We start from the raw sequence: 19,033 nt of genomic DNA, 5'->3' as shown, positions 1-19,033 counted from the left end.
AGGATACTTGTGCTGGAAAACGCCATTTTGGAATCTTCCCTCTAGCTTATTAGGGATGGAACTGGCCCCGCCCACCAGCCTGTCGGCATCAGTTCTGGGATGCTTTAGGTCAAGCAGCTACTCAGATGGGAACACAGACCCACCCACCAGCAGACTAGCTGCCTTAGGACCCCTTGAGCACCAGCCACCCTCAGACATGGGCTACCACCAGTGCACCAGCACTAGCCCAGGGACCTCTGAGGGCCTACAGCCAGCCATTAAGACCCAGCCCACCTACCAGTGGGCAGACACCAACTCTGGGACCCCCAGGGCCCTGGAGCCAGAGACATCAGGACCTGGCTCTGCCTACCAGCAGGCTGGCATTAGCCCCAGGACACCCTGGGCCCTGGCTGCACACACCAGTGGGTGGGCACCAATCCCGGAACCCCCTTGACCCTGGTGGTGCCCACCAGTGGGCAGACACCAGTGCTAGGACCACCACAGCCCCATGGCCTACCAGTGTCAAGACCCACCACACCTACCAGGAGGCTGGTATCAACCCAGGGACCCCCTAGGTCCCAGCCCCGTCCACCAGAGGGCCTGACATCAGTTCCAGGATTCCCCAGGGCCCTGCAGTCAAAAACCCCGGGACCCAGCTCTGCCCACCAATGGACTGGCACTAGTCCCAGGATTCCTGGGACCCAGCCCCGCCCACCAGCAGGCCAACACCAGCTCTGAGACACTGTGGACCCCTCAGTCAGCTGCCCTAGGATCCAGCCTGCTCACCAGCTGGCTGACACCAGGTTTGGGACACCCTGGGCTCTTCAATAGATGAATGGATAAAGAAGATGTGTGATACATACACACACACACACACACACACACACACACACACAATGGAATATTATTTACCCATAATAAAAGAATGAAATCTTGACCTAGAGGATATTATGCTAAGTGAAATCTAAAAACCAAAACAGATGAACAAACATAACAATACAGAAACATAAATACAGAGAACAGATGGTTGCCAGAGGGGAGGGAGTGAGAGGAGGAGAGAAATCGGTGAGGGGGATTAAGAGTTGCACGATAAATGAGTCACAGCTATAAAATGTACAGGGTGGGAAATATAGCCAATAATTATGTAATATCTTTGAATGGTGATAGATGGTAACTAGATTTATCATGAAGATCATTTTGAAATATACAGAAATATCAAATCAGTATGTTGTACAACAGGAACTAACATAGTACTGTGGGTCAATTATACTTCAAAAACAAAGTAACTCATAGAAAAGGGCATCAGATTTGTGGTTACCAGAGATGGGGTGGGGGGGTGGGGTTTGGATGAAGACAGTCAAAAGTTACAAACTTCTGGTTATAAAATAAATAAGTACTAGGGATGTAATGTACAACATGTACATTACAACATGTACATTTATGTATGTACAACATGTACATTTATGTATGCACAACATAAATTAACAGTGATGTATGTTATAGATGGAAGTTATTAAGTGAGTAAATCCTAAGAGTCCTCATCACAAGAAAAATTTTTTTTCTATTTCTTTAATTTAGCATCTATATGAGATATGGATATTCACTAAACTTATTGTGGTAATCATTTAATGATGCATGTTAAGTCTAATCATTATGTTGTATGCCTTAAACTTATACAGTGCTATATGTCCATTATATCTCAATAAAACTAAAATAAAAATGTACAAAAAATAAAATTAAAAAGAAAAAATAAGTAGATTAAAAACATAGTTACCAATAATTTCATTAACCTAGGATTAAATCACAAAGTGCTGCTAAGCAGTGGTGAACTGACTGGAAAGGGGCACAAGGAAACTTTCACAGGTGATGGAAATGGAAGGGTTACAATGCTTTAGGGGTGCAAAATTTGCCACCCCAAAATGTTTCTATTTGGCATGAGGATTAATTTAGGCTGATTATTTTTAAATAACAGAAGACTCTGGAAGACTTTCATTACACTTACCCTGAAACTACCTAAAGAATTTAGATCAAGGGCCTGTTCCTGGAATAGAGCTATCACCAAAGATATCCGCAAATAATATGAGCTAGCTCTGGTGGGAGGAAACTTAGCAGGGCCTAGGGATCAAGAGTCCACTCTGTGTCAGGTTGTCTCTGCATTTATATACCAGACGCTTGCTTTTCCATCTCCATGTGAATTGCCTTCCTTCCCTTTGAAGTCCCAAACCACTACCCCCAACACCCTCTTTTGTCTTTAGCTAAAGATGGTATTTAAGATGAAGGCTTCAGCCATTTTGGCGAGTTACTCAACATTCCTGGGTCTGTCCCATGTATACATGTTATTCAACTTTTGTTTGATTTTTCTTCCGTTAATCTCCTGTAAATCATGTCAATCTAATTACTAGACCAGCCAGAGGTCTAGTAAGGATAGAGGAAAGGCTTCCTGTAAGGATAGAGGAAAATTTCTTCCTTCCCGACAATGCATTTTAATATATGTGAACTATACCTCAAAGTTTTAAAATGGGATTATATGAGCTTTTATTTTAAATAGTTCAATTTTATTTTACTTTTTTTAAAGAGGAGAGAAAGAAAAATGACAGTGAAGGACTTGCTGAATTGCACATGCTATTTCACAAGAAATATAACTTACAAAATGACACCCTAATTTTTTTTGGATGAAAAATCATTAGCATGTAAAACATTATATATATTCTTACCACATGTTAATTTTAAAGTATTGACACCATACAATGAAGAATGAGAATAAAAGAATGAGGATAATTACTTCTACAACTCACAAAATGACAAATTTCTGTGGCTGGTGTATTTCTACTTTCAGGGCTTATAACACATTTTGTTACGTAACCTTAACTCCCTCAGTTTTTCCCCTAGTTCAACATTTACCATGGATTCAATGTTTACCACCAGCCCTTTTATAACAGTTAATTCTATTCCTGTCATTGACAAAAAAATTAATCAACAGTCAACTATTGAAAGAAAAGGAAAATTTTATTCGAGCCAAATTGAGGATTATAACCGAGGAACAGCCTCTCAGAAAGCTCTGAGAACTGTTCCACCCATTAGAGGTCAAAGCAGTTTTTTTGAGACAGAAAGCTGTACATTAAATGCCATAGATAGATTGCACAATTCAGATCTGCAAGTACAAAGTGGTGGGTCATTGTGACTCCTTACAAGATTAAGAAGGAATGCTATCTTTTAAGGAGTTGTCTTGTTGGTGCTAGGAGAATGTTGCTCTTTATGGCTGAGCAGGTATTTCTGCTGACGGGGAGGTTTGGTCGATGCATAATGTAAATATACAATGCATAGCAGAGGGGAGACAGGAGGCCAAAGGGCAGAGAAAAAGCTTTAGTTTTAAATTTCCCTTGACTTGCCTTAAAATATGAATTTTTATATTTTTATTTACTTCGTGGTTGACTATATTTCACTGTTAAATACCTTTTTCAAGAAAGGTTCATGAATGCTAATTCCATGAGTAATTTTATATTTGATTATTTCTGCCTGTCTCCTTAATACCTGAAAGACAACTTCTCTCTCTGAGTGATATGGTAACAAATTTGGTGACAATTTTTTAGATGAATTCCAGCCACTATGGTGAACTTAAGAATGCTATGGGAAACCTCCCCTCACCCAACTCAAAGTAGAAATGCTGGATAAAATAGAACACACTGACAAAAGTACATAAGAAAGATCAAAGAGAAGAGAAGAAATTCCTCAGATACCAGAAACAAAGACAGAACTCAAAGCCACTGCTGTGATATCTAGGCAAGAAATGTGCTCTCCAGAAAGTAGAAGAGCTTGGCTTCCTATATGGAAGGTCCTACAGATCCAAAAAAGAGAGTGACAATTCACAGTTCCAGTTCCACAACCAACATACAAAAGTATCCTTTGCCCATCACTGCCAATAGTAGTTGTCTATTTAGTTTTATACCAATCTAGCAGATAAGAAAGGATATTGCACTTATAACTTGCATTTCCTTCAGTATATTTTCTATGCTTATTATTGATTTGGATAGGCATTTCCACGGAATTATCTATTCATATCTTTTACCCATTAATCTACTATTTTTCTTACTAACTCTTTGGAATAGCAGAGATAGAAACCCTTTACCTTTTGTGTGCAATACAAATTAGTTTTCTTTCAAATTCTGTTTGTGGTGTATTTTACCATAAAAGTTATTTTAAAACTTAAATTTATCTTTAAAAAGGATTCAAAAGTTTCTGCCTTAGTTGGAGGCTGTAATTTTCGCAAGTGAAAAAAAAGTGAATTTTCAGAGATATTAAAAAATTTAAAGTCCTCACATTTTCATCAACTCTCCTACTTCTTGCACTCTTAACCTAGCCTGAGCAAGTTTAATATCAACAATCATTTGGATCATATTCTCATTTTCTCCAAGTTTTTTTTTTCTTCATGGCTTAATTTGCTAGAAACCAAGGCCTTTTGGGGCAGACAAAGCAGATTTCTGACCAAAGAATATTACCACAGATGAAGTTCATCTCATAATGATAAAAGGGTTAAGAAAGACTTAATGCCAAAAGTCTATGCAGAGCCTCAAAATAAATTCAGCGAAAATTAATAGAACTTCAAGGAGAAACAGATTGACTGCAATTATATTTAAAGATTTCAATATATTTCTCACCATAATTGGTAGAAACAGTGTATAGAAAATCAGTAAAGATAGAGACTGAACAACTCAATCAACTAACTTGACCTGGTTGATGTTTATATAACACTTCAGCCAACAGCAGAACACACATTCTTTTTTAAGCACACACTGAGCATTTTTAAGATAAATCATAATCAGGGCCATAAAACAATCGTAAGTAAATTTAAAATAATGCAAATCATATAAAGCATATTCTTTGACTCTAAGAGAATTAAAATAGATAATAATCCAGAAAGATCTCTGGAATATCCCCCAATATCCCCCAAATGTATGCAAACTAAATAGCACACTCATGGATCAAAGAAGAAATCAATATGGAAATTAGAAAGTATTTTGAACATAATAAAAATTAAAACAATATATCAAAATTTGTGGGAAGTCACCAAAGATGTACATAGGAGAAAACAGCATAAAATCCCTATGTGAGAAAGAAAAGTCTTGACTCAGTGACCTGACCTTAAGAAACTAGAAAAAGAGCAAATTAAACTAAAGGTAATAAGCAGGAAAAAAAAAAATCAGCCTAAAAAAAAAAAAAATCAATGAAACTGATAACATAAAATAGTAAAGAAAATAAATGAAACCAAAATGTAGATCTTTGAGAAGATTAATAAAATTGATAAACTTCTAGCCAGGCTGATGAGAAAACAGAGAGAGAAAGAGAAAGCTGGACAGTATTACCACAAATGAGAAAGGTGACATCACCCGATTACATAGATATAAAAAAATGATAAGTGAATTTTATGAACTTCATGTCAATAAATTCAATGACTGAAATGAAATGGACATATTCTTTAAAAGATGCACACTATCAAAGCTCACTCAAATATATGCATATAACCTAAAGACATTACAATAAATGTTAAAAATCTTCCCCAAAAGAAAACATCAGGCTAAGTGAATTCACTGGTGAATTCTACTAAACATGTAAGGATGAAATAACATGGATTCTTCCAACATTATTTCAGAAAACTGAAGAGGTATTACACTCCAACTCAGTTTAATGAATTAGGCCACGATCAGGCTGATACTAAAACCTCACAAAGACATAAGAAAACTACAAACTAATCTCCCTCATGAAAGTAAATGCAACAATTAACAAAATTTTAGCAAATCTAATCTAACAACATATAAATAGGGTAATGTATCTTGACAAAGTAAAGTTTATCCCAGAAATACAAGCCTGTTTCATAATTCAAAAATAAGTGTAGTTAAATACATTGAATTCCAAAAGAAAAACCACATAATCATCTCAATGAACACAAAAATAGCACTTGACTAAATTCCAAGCTCATTCAAGACTTTAAAACTCAAAAAAGTAAGAAAGAAAAGAAACTGATTTAACCTAATAAAGGAAATCTACAAAACAAAAACCTACAGCTACTACCATGCTTAATGGTGAAAGACTGAATGCCCATTCCTACCACTTCTATTCAACACTGTATTGGGAGTTCTAGGCAGTAAATAAGGGGAAAAAATTAAAGAAGATGAGATTAGAAAGAAAGAAGTAAAACTGCCCTTATTTGCAGGTGAAATAATCCTATATGTAGAAAATCCTAAGGAATCCATAATAAAACTACACAACTAACAAAGAAGTTTAGGAAGCAATAGGATACAGGATTTAAACCCAAAAATCAATTGTATTTCTATACTACAATAAACCATCATCCAAAAATGAAATTAAGAGAACTCCATTCTGAATAGCATCAAAAAGAATAAAACATTTAGGAATAAATTTAACAAAAGAAAAGATTTATACATTAAAAACTACAAAACACTGCTTGGAGAAATTGAGATATATAAATGGAAAGAAATTTATGGAAATCTACGTTCATGGATTGGAACATGCAATATTACTTTGAAGACAACACTCACCAAACTGATCTATAAAGTCAATGCAATCTATATCAAAATCCCAACAGGCTTTTGTGTGTGTGTGTGGAAAATGGCAAATGATCCTAAATGCAAAGAATGCGGAATACCAGAAACAATTCTGGAAAACAACAAAAGTATTAGGTCTTTCATTACCAGATTTTAAAACTTACTTTAAATTTACAGTAATCAAGACAGTGCAACATTGATAAAAGATTAGATACAGAAAATAACTGATATATTGGACTTCATCAAAATTAAAAATTTTAGTGCTTCAGATAGACACTATAGGAAATGAAAAGACAAGCCACCTAGTGGGAGAAAATATTTGAATATCGTATTTTTGATAACTTTGTGTCCAAACTCTATAGATATAAAGAACTCTTACAATGCAATAAGAAAAAAAATTAGAAATGGAAAAGATTTAAATGTTATTCCTTCAAATACATATGAATGAGCAATAAGCAAATGAAAAGATGTTCAACCTCATTAGAGTTTAAGGAAATGCAAAATAAAACCACAACAAAATACCACTTCACACAAACTAAAATGGCTATAACCAAAAAGACAGGCAGCAATAAGTGACGATGAGGATGTGGAGAAATGTGAACTCTCATATATTGTAGGTGGGAATGTAAAATAGCACAGCCACTGTGGAAAACAATTTGGCAGTTTCTTTAAAAGCTAAATAAATACTTACCCTATGACCCGGGTAATCCACTCCAAAAAATCTACACAAGAGAAATGAAAACATACAAGAACATGTACATCAATGTTCACAGCAGCATTTATTAATAGCCAAAAGAAAAACAAAAAGGGGAAAGAATTTAACTTTCTGTCAAGTGCTAAATGGAAAAATAAAAATATAGTATATTTATAAAATTGAATAATATTCAGCTCTAAAAAAGGAATAAAATACTGATATATGCTACCACAAGGATAAACCTCAGAAAGATTTTGGGAATTCCCTGGCGGTCCAGTGGTTAGGACTCAGCGCTTTCACTGTCATGGTCCCGGGTTCAATCCCTGGTGTTGGGGAACTAAGACCTTGCAAGCTGTGCAGCACGGCCAAAAAAAAAAGAAGAAAGATTTTAATAAGTGAAGGGGGATCAAACTCAGTATAATAAATATTATATGATTTCACTTATATGAAATATCCAGAAAAGGCTAATTTTAGACAGATCATTGGTAGCCTGGGGCTGAGGACAGGAACAGGACTGAATATAAACAGGCTTGAGGGAATTTTTGGAAATAGTGAAATGTCCTAAAGCTGGATTGTGGTGACAGCTGCACACTATACAAATTTACTGAAAATAAGTGAATTGTGCAAATGCAATGAATAATTTTTATGGTATGATATTATACCTCAATAATGCTTAAAAAGAACCAAATTGAAAAAATTTAACTAAAAAATACATCATCTACAATAAAAAAAATTCACTTGAGATCTCAATAGCAGAATAGAGACAGGAAAAAAAAGTCACTGAATTTGAATTTGAAGACAGATCAACAGAAATTACTGTTCTGAGCAACAGAACAACAAAAAAAAGGTTGAAACAAAACAGAGACTCAGGACCTATGGGGCACTATAAAAATGTCTAGCATACAAGTCTTCAGAATGCCAGAATGAGATAAATATTGTGCAGGCAAATAATATTCGTAGGAGTATCAGCCAAAAATTTCCCAAATTTGATGAAAGATAAATCCACATATTCAACCACCTCAGCAAACCAAAACAAGATAAACTGAAAGAAAAACACACCCAAAAATATTAGTCAAACTGCTAAAAAACAAAAATAAAGAAAAAATTTGCAAGCAGCTACAAAAAAACAACACATTCCTTATGGGGAAACAATGATTCAAAAAACTGCAAATTTCTCATCAGAAACGATGGAGGACATACATAGTAGAAAAACATCTTTATTTAAAGTGCTGAAAGAAGAAGTAGATAATGGTTTCATTATCTAACACCTCTTTATCCAGTGAAAATGTCCTTCAGGAATGAAGGTGAAATGAACACATTCTTAGATGCAGGAAAATGAAGAGAATTCATCTCAAGCAGCATTGAGATGAAATGATAGAGAGCTCTTTACTCTTGAAGGTAAATAATGTCCAGAGGGAGCTAGGATCTTTAGGAATGAAGGAAGAACAATGGAACTGGTAAATAACTAACAGATTATTTTTCTCCTCCTAAATTCTTTAAAATATGTAAGACTCTAAAATATGAAAGGAATCATAACACAGTCTGGTGGGCTTTCAAAATATATAAATGTAAGACACATGGCAACTATTAAAAAAACCACTGGGGGAGTATAAAGAGATCTATATGAATGTTAAGGCTTCTGTGTTTTACTTGAAGTGGTAAAACATAAAATCTATACAAACTGTTAGGTGATTGCTAGGTATGTATAGTGTAATCCCTACAGCAACAACAGCAAAACAAGTTTAAGAGATGCAACCAAAAGTTTAAAAAAGAACATTAAAATGCAATACTAAAAAAAATGGTCAAATAATGCAAAAGAAAAAAATGAAAAACATCAACAAACAAAATTAACAAAGACAACAAAGCTCAGACATGTAGAAAGTTAGAAAAAGCATCACTATGTTCCTTAGGAGAAGAAAAAAGCTTGACAACTTGATTTTCTTGACCTCAGAAGTTAAGCCATTGTGGCAAAGAATTATAAAGAAATTTAGAGAAAGGAAGGTGCCTACAGGGAAAGATAGAATGAGCAATTGATTACTGGAACGAATGCCACAGTAAGTCATATAAAAGCAGGTAGGAATATTAAACTAAAAATTATAATAAACTGCTAATGGCCAAGTGCGGGATTCCACAAGAAGGAGAAGCCCCTCAAGGTTTCAAAACCAAGGGTCAGGCCGTACTGGCCTGCAGTTTTATCAACAGGTGGCCACAAGGAAGATCAGAGAGAAAGATTCCCTCTGTACTATCTGGGGAAGGGGAGCAGCAACTATGGCTGAAATCCTGCCCAGAAGCATCTCTCCTATCTCTCTTACCAAAGAAAATGTTCTTAATCTCAAAGGAAGATCACTAAAACCTGTGGCCTGAAGCACTGCGTAGAGGAATAGAGGGCAGACAAAAATTAATACCAAGCCTATCTCCCCTAAGGAACAAAAGCCTAAATGCACAACGTGGGGAAGCCCAGTGGTGGAAACCAACTACATCTGGGTAAGGGAGAAAAAACAAAGCTTTAGCCCTGGAGGAGGAAGAGGAATACAAGCTGGGAACAGCATTAAATATGAAGGTGCAAGAAGACTTGTGAAGGCCATACTCTAAGACCCAGAATCACAGTGCTGGCTTAAAATTAAAATAATACACAGGGGAAAACTGAAGGAGACAGACCCTCTCTGGGAAGCAGTGCAAAGAAGGAAACCCAAAGCCAAGCAGGGACATGAAAACAAAGTATCATTACATGGTTCAAAATCTCTGGTGCACTGAGGGAAACCATAGTAACAAGCTTCAAAACCAACCCAATTCTCACTAATTGGATATAAAATTCCACATTAATAGCCTAGACAAAAGAAAGGTATGTTTTTCTCAAAGAATAAAAAATATTTACTTCAGTATCTACTATCTTACATGTCTATCAACAAAAATTATAATGTAAACAAAAATAAAGTGATAAAAAAGTCTGAAAAAGTGCAATCTTCAAAACCAGACTCAGATACGAGATGTGGGAACTAACAGAGAATTTTAAATAACTAGGATAATATGTTTGAAACGTAGGCAACAAACAAGGTCACATAGGTAATATCAGAAGACAGGTAGAAACTATAAGAAGGAATCATATAAAAATGGTAGAAATTAAAAATGCAGAAATGAAGAATGCCTTTAATGGGCTCATAAGTAGACTCAACACAAATGAATAATCAGGAAACTCGAACATAGGTTGACAGAAACTCCAAAGTAAGGTGAAAAACTAAGAGGGAAAAAAACCATCATTCAAGATAAAACTATAGAGACAGTAAAAAGATCAGTGGTGGCCAGAGGTTAGGGGATGCAGGGAGAGATAAACAGGGAAAGTACAGTGGATTTTTAGGGCAGAGAGTCTGTATAATAGTTTAATCTTGGATGTATTGTCATTATAAATTTGTGCAAACCCATATAATGTACAACAGCAACACTGAACCCCAATGTAAACTATGCAATTAGATGATGATGTGGTTTTTTTCCCCTAATAAATTTATTTATTATTTATTTATTTTTAGCTGCATTCAGTCTTTCTTGCTGTGCACGGGCTTTCTCTAGTTGTGGCGAGTGAGGGCTACTACTCTTCATTGCAGTGCACAGGCTTCTCATTGCGGAGGTTTCTCTTATTGTGGAGCATGGGCCCTAGGTGCGCAGGTTTCAGTAGCTGTGGCACGTGGGCTCAATAGTTGTGGCTCACAGACTCTAGAGCACAGGCTCAGTAGTTGTGTGCACGGGCTTAGTTGCTCCATAGCACGTGGGATCTTCCCGGACCAGGGCTTGAACCCGTGTCCCCTGCATTGGCAGGCAGATTCTTAACCACTGAGCAACCAGGGAAGTCCCTGGATGATGATGTGTTAATGTAGGTTCATCAGTTGTAGCAAAAGTACCACTTTGGGGGCTTCCCTGGTGGTGCGGTGGTTGAGAGTCTGCCTGCTGATGCAGGGGACACGGGTTCGAGCCCTGGTCTGGGGGGATCCCACATGCCGCGGAGCAACTGGGCCCGTGAGCCACAACTACTGAGCCTGCGCGTCTGGAGCCTGTGCTCTGCAACAGGAGAGGCCGTGATAGTGAGAGGCCCGTGCACCGCGATGAAGAGTGGCCCCTGCTTGCCGCAACTAGAGAAAGACCTCGCACAGAAACGAAGACCCAACACAGCCAAAAATAAATAAAAATAATTAAAAAAAAAAAAAAAAGTACCACTTTGGTGGGAAATGTTGATAATGGCGGCAACATTGCATGTGTAGAGGAAGGGGTATATGGGAAATCTCTGTACCTTGTTTTCAATTTTGCTATGAACCTAAAACTCCACTAAAAAGGTAAAGTCTGTTTAAAAAAATGACTTTAACTCAAATCCATACAAAGAAATAAACAGGGCCAGGAAAACTTATTACATGGGTAAATATAAATGAGAGAATATATTTTTTACTCTTTTCTTCTAAAATGATTTAAAAGAGAAGTGCATACAGGGAGATCAGCTTGGTGCTTTGTGACCAACCAGAGGGGTGGGATAGGGAGGGTGGGAGGGAGGGAGATGCAAGAGAGAAGAGATATGGGAACATGTGTATATGTATAACTGATTCACTTTGTTATAAAGCAGAAACTAACACACCATTGTAAAGCAATTATACTCCAATAAAGATGTTAAAAAAAAAAGAGAAGTGCATAAAAGATACAAATAGAAAACAACTAAAAAACAGCATTGTTGGGTTATAACATGTAAAGGCCTCATTTGTATGGCTACAGCACAAAGGAGAGAGGATGCAAAAAAGAATTATTGGAAGATTCCATACAATATTGGATATAATTTAGTATTAATCTGAAGTAGATGATTTTAAGTTAATATGCATATTATAACCTCTTGAGCAACAATTTTAAAATAAACTAAAAAATACACTAAAAATGAGTTTTCCTCTTGCCAGCAATTGGTATTTATAGGTTTAAAATTTTTTTAATCATTCTATTATGGGTATAGGGGTATCTTTTTTTTTTTTTCATTGAATTTCTCTAATTGCAAATGAGCATCTTTTCATTTGCTCATTTGCCATCTCTGTATTTTCTTTGGTGAGGTGTTTGTTCAGATCTTCTGGCCAATTTTTAATTGTTTTTTTTGTTTTCTTATTGTTGAGTTTTAAGAGTTCTTTGTATATTAAAGTCCTTTATTAGATATGGGGTTTGCAAAATTTTCTCCTAGTCTATGGTTTTTGTCTTTTCATTCTCTTGACAGTGTTTTGTGAGAGCAAACTTTTTTTTAAATTTTTGGGGCACGCTGTGCGGCTTATGGGATCTTAGTTCCCCGACCAGGGATCGAACCCAGGCTCCCTGTAGTGGAAGTGCAAGTCCTAACCACTGGACCGCCAGGGAATTCCAGAGCAAACATTTTTAATTTTAATAAAGTCCTACTTATCAATTTCTTTTTTGATGTCATATCTAAAACTCATCACCAAACCCAAATTCACATATTCTCCTGTATTTTCTTTTAGAAGTCTTACAGTTTTCCATTTTCTACTTAGGTCTGTGTTCCATTTTCAGTTCATTTTTGTGAAGGGTGAGGGCCTCAAAATAGGTTCACTTTTTAACCTGTGGACATAAAATTGTTCTAGCACCATTTGTTGAAAAGACTATCCTTTTACCATTGTACAGCCTTTCTGCCTTTGTCAAGGGTTAGTTTGCTATATTTCTATGGGTTATTTCTCAACTCTCTATTCTGTTCCATTGATCTATATGCCTATCCTTTTACCAGTCGCATGCTGTTGTCATAACTATAGCTTTACAGTAAGTCTTGAAACCAAGTGGTATAAGCCCTCCAACTCTGTGCTTCTTCTTGTTATAGATAATTTGCCTTTCCATAAAAGGTTTAGAATCAGCTTATGAATATTGACAAAATATTCTGGTAGAATTTTGATGTAAATTGCATTGAGTTTATAGCTCAAGGTAGGAAAATTTGACATTTTAACAATCTTGAGCTTTCCAATCCATGAACAGAAAGTATCTCTCCATTTATTTAGATCTTCTTTGACCTCAACAGACCCTGTACATATTTTGTTAAATTTACACCTAAGTACTTCATTTTCATTTGGTGCAACTGGAAATGGTATTTTTTTTTATTACAAATTCCAATTGTTCATTGCTGGCATATAAGAAAATAATTGTAAGAGGCACATGAAAAGCTGCTCAACATAACTAATTATTAAATGCAAATAAAAACTACAATGAGGTATCACCTCACACCGGTTAGAATGGGCATCATCAGAAAATCTACAAACAACAAATGCTGGAGAGGGTGTGGAGAATAGGGAACCCTCTTGCACTGCTGGGGGGAAAGTAAATTGATACAGCCACTATGGAGAACAGTACGGAGGTTGCTTAAAAAACTAAAAATAGAATTACCATATGACCCAGCAATCCCACTCCTGGGCATATACCCAGAGAAAGCCATAATTCAAAAAGACACATGCACCCCAATGTTCACTGCAGCACTATTTACAATAGCCAGGTCATGGAAGCAACCTAAATGCCCATCGACAGATGAATGGATAAAGAAGATGTGGTACATATATACAATGGAATATTACTCAGCCATAAAAAAGAACAGAATTGGGTCATTTGTAGAGATGTGGATGGACCTAGAGATTGTCATACAGAGTGAAGTAAGTCAGAAAGAGAAAAACAAATATCATATATTAATGCATGTATGCGGAATCTAGAAAAATGGTACAGATGAACTGGTTTGCAAGGCAGAAATAGAGACACAGATGTAGAGAACAAACGTATGGACACCACGGGGGAAAAGCAGGGGTGGTGATGGTGGTGGTGGGATGAATTGGGAGATTGGGATTGACACATATACACTAATATATATAAAATAACTAATAAGAACCTGCTATATAAAAAAAAATAGAATTCAAAAAAACAAAATAAAAAATGGTTTAAAAGAATAAAGAAAAAAGAAAGAAAATAATTGACTTTTGTATATTCTAAATGTATCCTGCATCCTTCTTATCCTTGCTTATTAGTTCTAGATTTTGGGGTTACTTTTCTTACTGTTTTCTAACTCTGCTTTTAAAGAACTGCATCACTGTACAGAATACCTCTCTCTCTTGTAATTAGAGAAACTGTGCATCAGCTTGTCATCACAGGTGTTTTTTTTTTTAATGTAACAATGTTTCCAATACTGTATTATGAATATGACTGTAATACTATATGCCATAAAATTTTTTAACACTTCATTCAGTATTGTATAGGCTATCATATTGATTACACTAGGCTACCATAAAGCAATCATATTGCTGCTTCTTCATTGTCAATGCATAAATGATTATACCAGTAAATATATGTTAATTTCTTTTTTCACATTATCTTTTCATTTTTGGTATCTAGTGTTAGTAATATGTATAACATCTACATGCTTTGTATCGTATAATACTGATGGAGGTACTGATAGACATCTAGTAAACAGATGACATAAGCTTATGGTCTCGATAAATACAGTAGAGTACTGTAAATGTATTTTCCTTATGATTTTCTTAATAACATTTTCTTTTCTCTAGCTTACTTTATTATAAGAATACAGTATATAATATATATATCACATAAAATATGTGTTAATCAACTATTTATTTTATTGGTAAGGCTTCTGGTTAAGTTCTTGAGAGTCAAAAGTTTAATATGTGGATTTTTGACTGCCTGGAGGATTGGCGCTCATAACTCTTGCACTGTTCAAGGGTCAACTGTACTTGCCAATCACGTATCTGGTAAGAGACTAGTGTCCAGAATACACCAAAAGCTGTTATAACTCAATAATGAGAAGGCAAACAGCCACTTAAAAATCAGACAAAATATTTAAATAGACATTTCATCAAAACAGATATATGAAAAGCTAATAAAAACATGGAGGGAATTCCCTGGCGGTGCAGTGGTTAGGACTCCACGCTTTCACTGCCGAGGGTGCGGGTTCAATCCCTGATCCAGGAACTAATATCCTGCAAGCCACAGGGTGCAGCCAAAAAAAAAAAAAAAAAAACAGGAAAAATTCCCTAATTCATTAGTCATTAAGGAAATGCAAATTGAAACTACAATGAGATGCAATTTTACTCCAACAGAATGCAGTAACATATGTAGAGAGAAATGTAAAAATCATTAACCCTCCTACATTGCTGGTGGGAATGTAGTATGTTAAAGTTACTTTGAAAGAAAATTTGGAAATTTCTTAGAAAGTTAAACATAAGTTACCATATGATCCTACAATTTACACATAAGAGAAATGAAAACATACTCACACAAAGATTTCCATGTGAATATTCACAGAAGCATAATTTATAATAGCCAATAAAATAGAAACAACCCAAACTCTCATCAAGTGTTTAATACAGAAACAAAAACTGGTATACTCATACAACTGAACATTATCTGCAAACAAATGAGATACTGAATGAAATACTTCAAAATAATTAACCTATGTAGAAGAAATCAAACACAAAGACTACAAGTTATATGATTCCAATTGTATGAAAGATCCAGAAAAGGCAAATCTGTAGAAGCAAAAGTAGATTAGTGTTTGCCTGGGGTTAAAGGTGGAAACGGAGATTAAATGTAAACTAGTATGAGGGATGTTACTGGGGTGGTGAAAATGTTATAAAACAGGATTATGGTAATGGTTGCAGAACTCATTAAATTTACTAAAAATTATTTAATTGTACACTTTAAATGAGCAAATTAAATGGTATGTAAGTTTTATCTGAAAAAAAGTTGATTTTTAAAATTGGAATGGTCTAAACAACACCAAAAGAAGACAGACAGACATTGTCATATGGGATAAAACACAAGCCAACCCACCTATCTATTTACTCTAATTATTTGACCTAAAAACCCAACCACCAACCTACTTACTGTGAAACACACACCCAAACTTTACATATACAAAACGATTAAAAGTAAAACATGAAGAAAGACATAGCATGAAATATTAACCAAAGAAAAAAGATGAGAATCTATACTAATTTGAAACAAACAACAGAACAAGAAGGATTATCAGAGAATAAAGAGGAACATTATGAAAAGATAAAGGGGTGACAGCCCCCAAAAGATATAATAATCCCATATGCATATGCACCTAACAACACATTCTCAAAATACAGAAGACAATAAATCATAGATGTGAAAGGATATATAGGCAAATTCAAAAGTAGTTCGAGATTTCAACACTGCTCTCTCAAAAGTTAATAATACAGTCAGAAAACCAGAAAAAATATGGAAGGCATGAACAACACTATCAACCAACTTGATATAATTATAGAACACTCTAAACAATAACAATAAAATACATATTCTTCTAAAATACACATGTGTAACACTGACCAAGACAGATCATGTTCTGGTCTATAAAACAAATCTCACTTTGTTTAAAAAAATAATAATATAAAGTACACTCTAAAATATAAAATTAAACTAGAAATCAATAACAGAGATATCTGGAAAATTCCCAAATAATTGGAAATTAAACAAATGTCTAAATAACAGAGATCAAAGAGAAAGTCTCAAAGGAAATTAAAACTAAAGACACTGAACTAAAAGACAAAGAAAATATAATACATCAAAATCTGTGGGATGCAGCTAAAGCAGTGCTAATGGGGAAATTTATAGCACTAAATAACTATACTGGAAAATAATGAAGACCTAAAATCAGTAACCAAAGCTTGTATTAAAGAAACTAGAGAAAGAAGAGCAAATAAAGCAAGCAAAAGGAAGGAAATAAGATCTAGAACAGATATCAAAACAAAAAAAATACCAAGAAAATCAATAAAACCAAAACTTGGTTCATTGAAAACACTGAACAACACAGGTTTGAACTGCATGGCTCCACTTATACAAAGTTTTTTTTTTTTCAATAGTAAATACTACAATACTACATGATCCGCGGTTGGTTGAATCCACAGATACGGAGGACCTGTGGATATAGACGGCCCGTCTATAAGTTAGTTATACATGGATTTTCAGCTGTGCCTAGGGTTGGCTGACCAAAACAAACAAACAACAACAAAAACCCACAGAAGAGAAAGAAACCATAAATCATCAGTATCACAAATAATGCCAAAGACTTTAAGAGGAAAATGAAGGAATACTACAAACAACTTTATGCTTATGAACTTGATAAATTACATGAAATGGAATAATTATTTAAAAGACGTAGACTAACTACCAAAACTTGCTCAAGAAAACCTGAATAGCCCTATATCTTGTAATTAAATTGGATTGGGATGTTACTAACCTACTAAAGCTGAAAACTTCAAGCCTAGATGGTCTCACTGGTGAATTCTACCAAACAATCAAGGAAGAAATAATACCAATTCTACACAATCAATTCCATTAAAAAGAAAAGGAGTGAACATGGTCCAAATATGAAACTAGTATTATCCTGTTCACAAATCCAGAGAGAAACACTACCAGAAAATTACAAATCAATATATCTAATGAATATAATAGATGTGAAAATTGTCACAAAATGTTAGCAAATCAAATCCAGTAATATTTAAAAAACTGTATTACAATCAAGTTCATCTAAGGAATGTAAGGTTAGTTCCACATTCAAAAATCAATGAAATTCCATATCAACAATTTAAATAAGAGAGACCACACAGTCATCTCAATAGATTTATAAAAAGGAACTTGAAAAATTCATACTTTCATGGTAAAAACTCTCACAAAACTATAAGCAGAATGGGAAGTGCTTAACCTAATAAAGAGCATATATATAAGACCTACAGCTAACAGATACTGGAAAGAAGGAAAGTATGCCCTCCCTCTCTATCCTACTCAACACTGTATTGGAAGGCCTACCAGTTCAATAAAGCAAGAAAAACAATTATAAGGCACACATGTTGGGAAGAAAGAAATTTTAAAGGCCTTTATTTGCAGAAAACATAATTGTCCATCTGGAAAATCTCAATCTACCAAAAAAAAAAAAAAAAACCCTTGGAACTAAAAAGTGAGTTTAGCAAGGTTGCAGAATATAAGGTCAATAAACAAAAGTCAACCATATTCTTATACAGAGTTACAAATACTTGGAGCTTGAAATAAAACAATAAAAATAATTCAATTTATAATAACATCCCCAAAAATGAAGTTCTTATATATAAATCTAACAAATATGTGCAGCATCTATATGCTAAAAATAACAAAATATTAAAGAAATAACCAAAGAAGATCTAAATAGGAAAAATACCATGTCTATGAATCAGAAGATTCAGTAAGATATTAAATCTCCCCAATCTATAGATTCAAAGCCATCCCAATCAAAATCTCAGCAACCTCTTTTTGTGGATTTTTAGAAGACATTTTTGCAGATAAGAGTGGGATAATAAAATGGGAAGAGAGCTTCTCAGAGACACAGCACAAAGGGAAGAATTAACCTGAGGGTGACATAGTCATTTAGGAAAACCAGAGGCTACTACCCTAGGTAAGCAACCTTGCTCACTAAGAAGCGGTGTCACTCTGAGAAACGCAAGCTACTTCTTCTACCCTCAGCTCCAGATCAGCAGTGCAGAGGTTTTGCCAAGGGGCAGAGGTAGGCTGTAATAACAGAGAGCTCAGAGGTATCCCCAAGGGAACCAACTTAATTTGGAACACACTGGGGAAAGTTCAATCCTAAAAGTACTCCCAAAAAGAACAGAAATTTTGGTGGTAAACAATTAAGAGGACACTGGTAAACTACATGAGAGCAACAAACTAAAGGAACACCAGTTAGAAGTTTACCAGAGACCAGAGAAAGAGACAGATAGAAGAGCCCTCCTGAGGTCTG

At 35.1% G+C, this 19,033-nt stretch overlaps 1 long non-coding RNA gene across 4 annotated transcripts in view; it reads right to left on the bottom strand.

Annotated features, from left to right (window-relative positions):
* The window catches only part of LOC103008863 (uncharacterized), a 162,574-nt gene that overhangs the window by 115,423 nt on the left and 28,118 nt on the right, over positions 1-19,033 (bottom strand). The window lies entirely within an intron of this gene.

The sequence above is a fragment of the Balaenoptera acutorostrata genome, chromosome X, assembly GCF_949987535.1.
Source record: "Balaenoptera acutorostrata chromosome X, mBalAcu1.1, whole genome shotgun sequence".
NCBI lineage: Eukaryota > Metazoa > Chordata > Mammalia > Artiodactyla > Balaenopteridae > Balaenoptera > Balaenoptera acutorostrata.
Note: the sequence above shows the minus strand (reverse complement) of the source record. Positions and strands in the feature narration are given on the sequence as shown.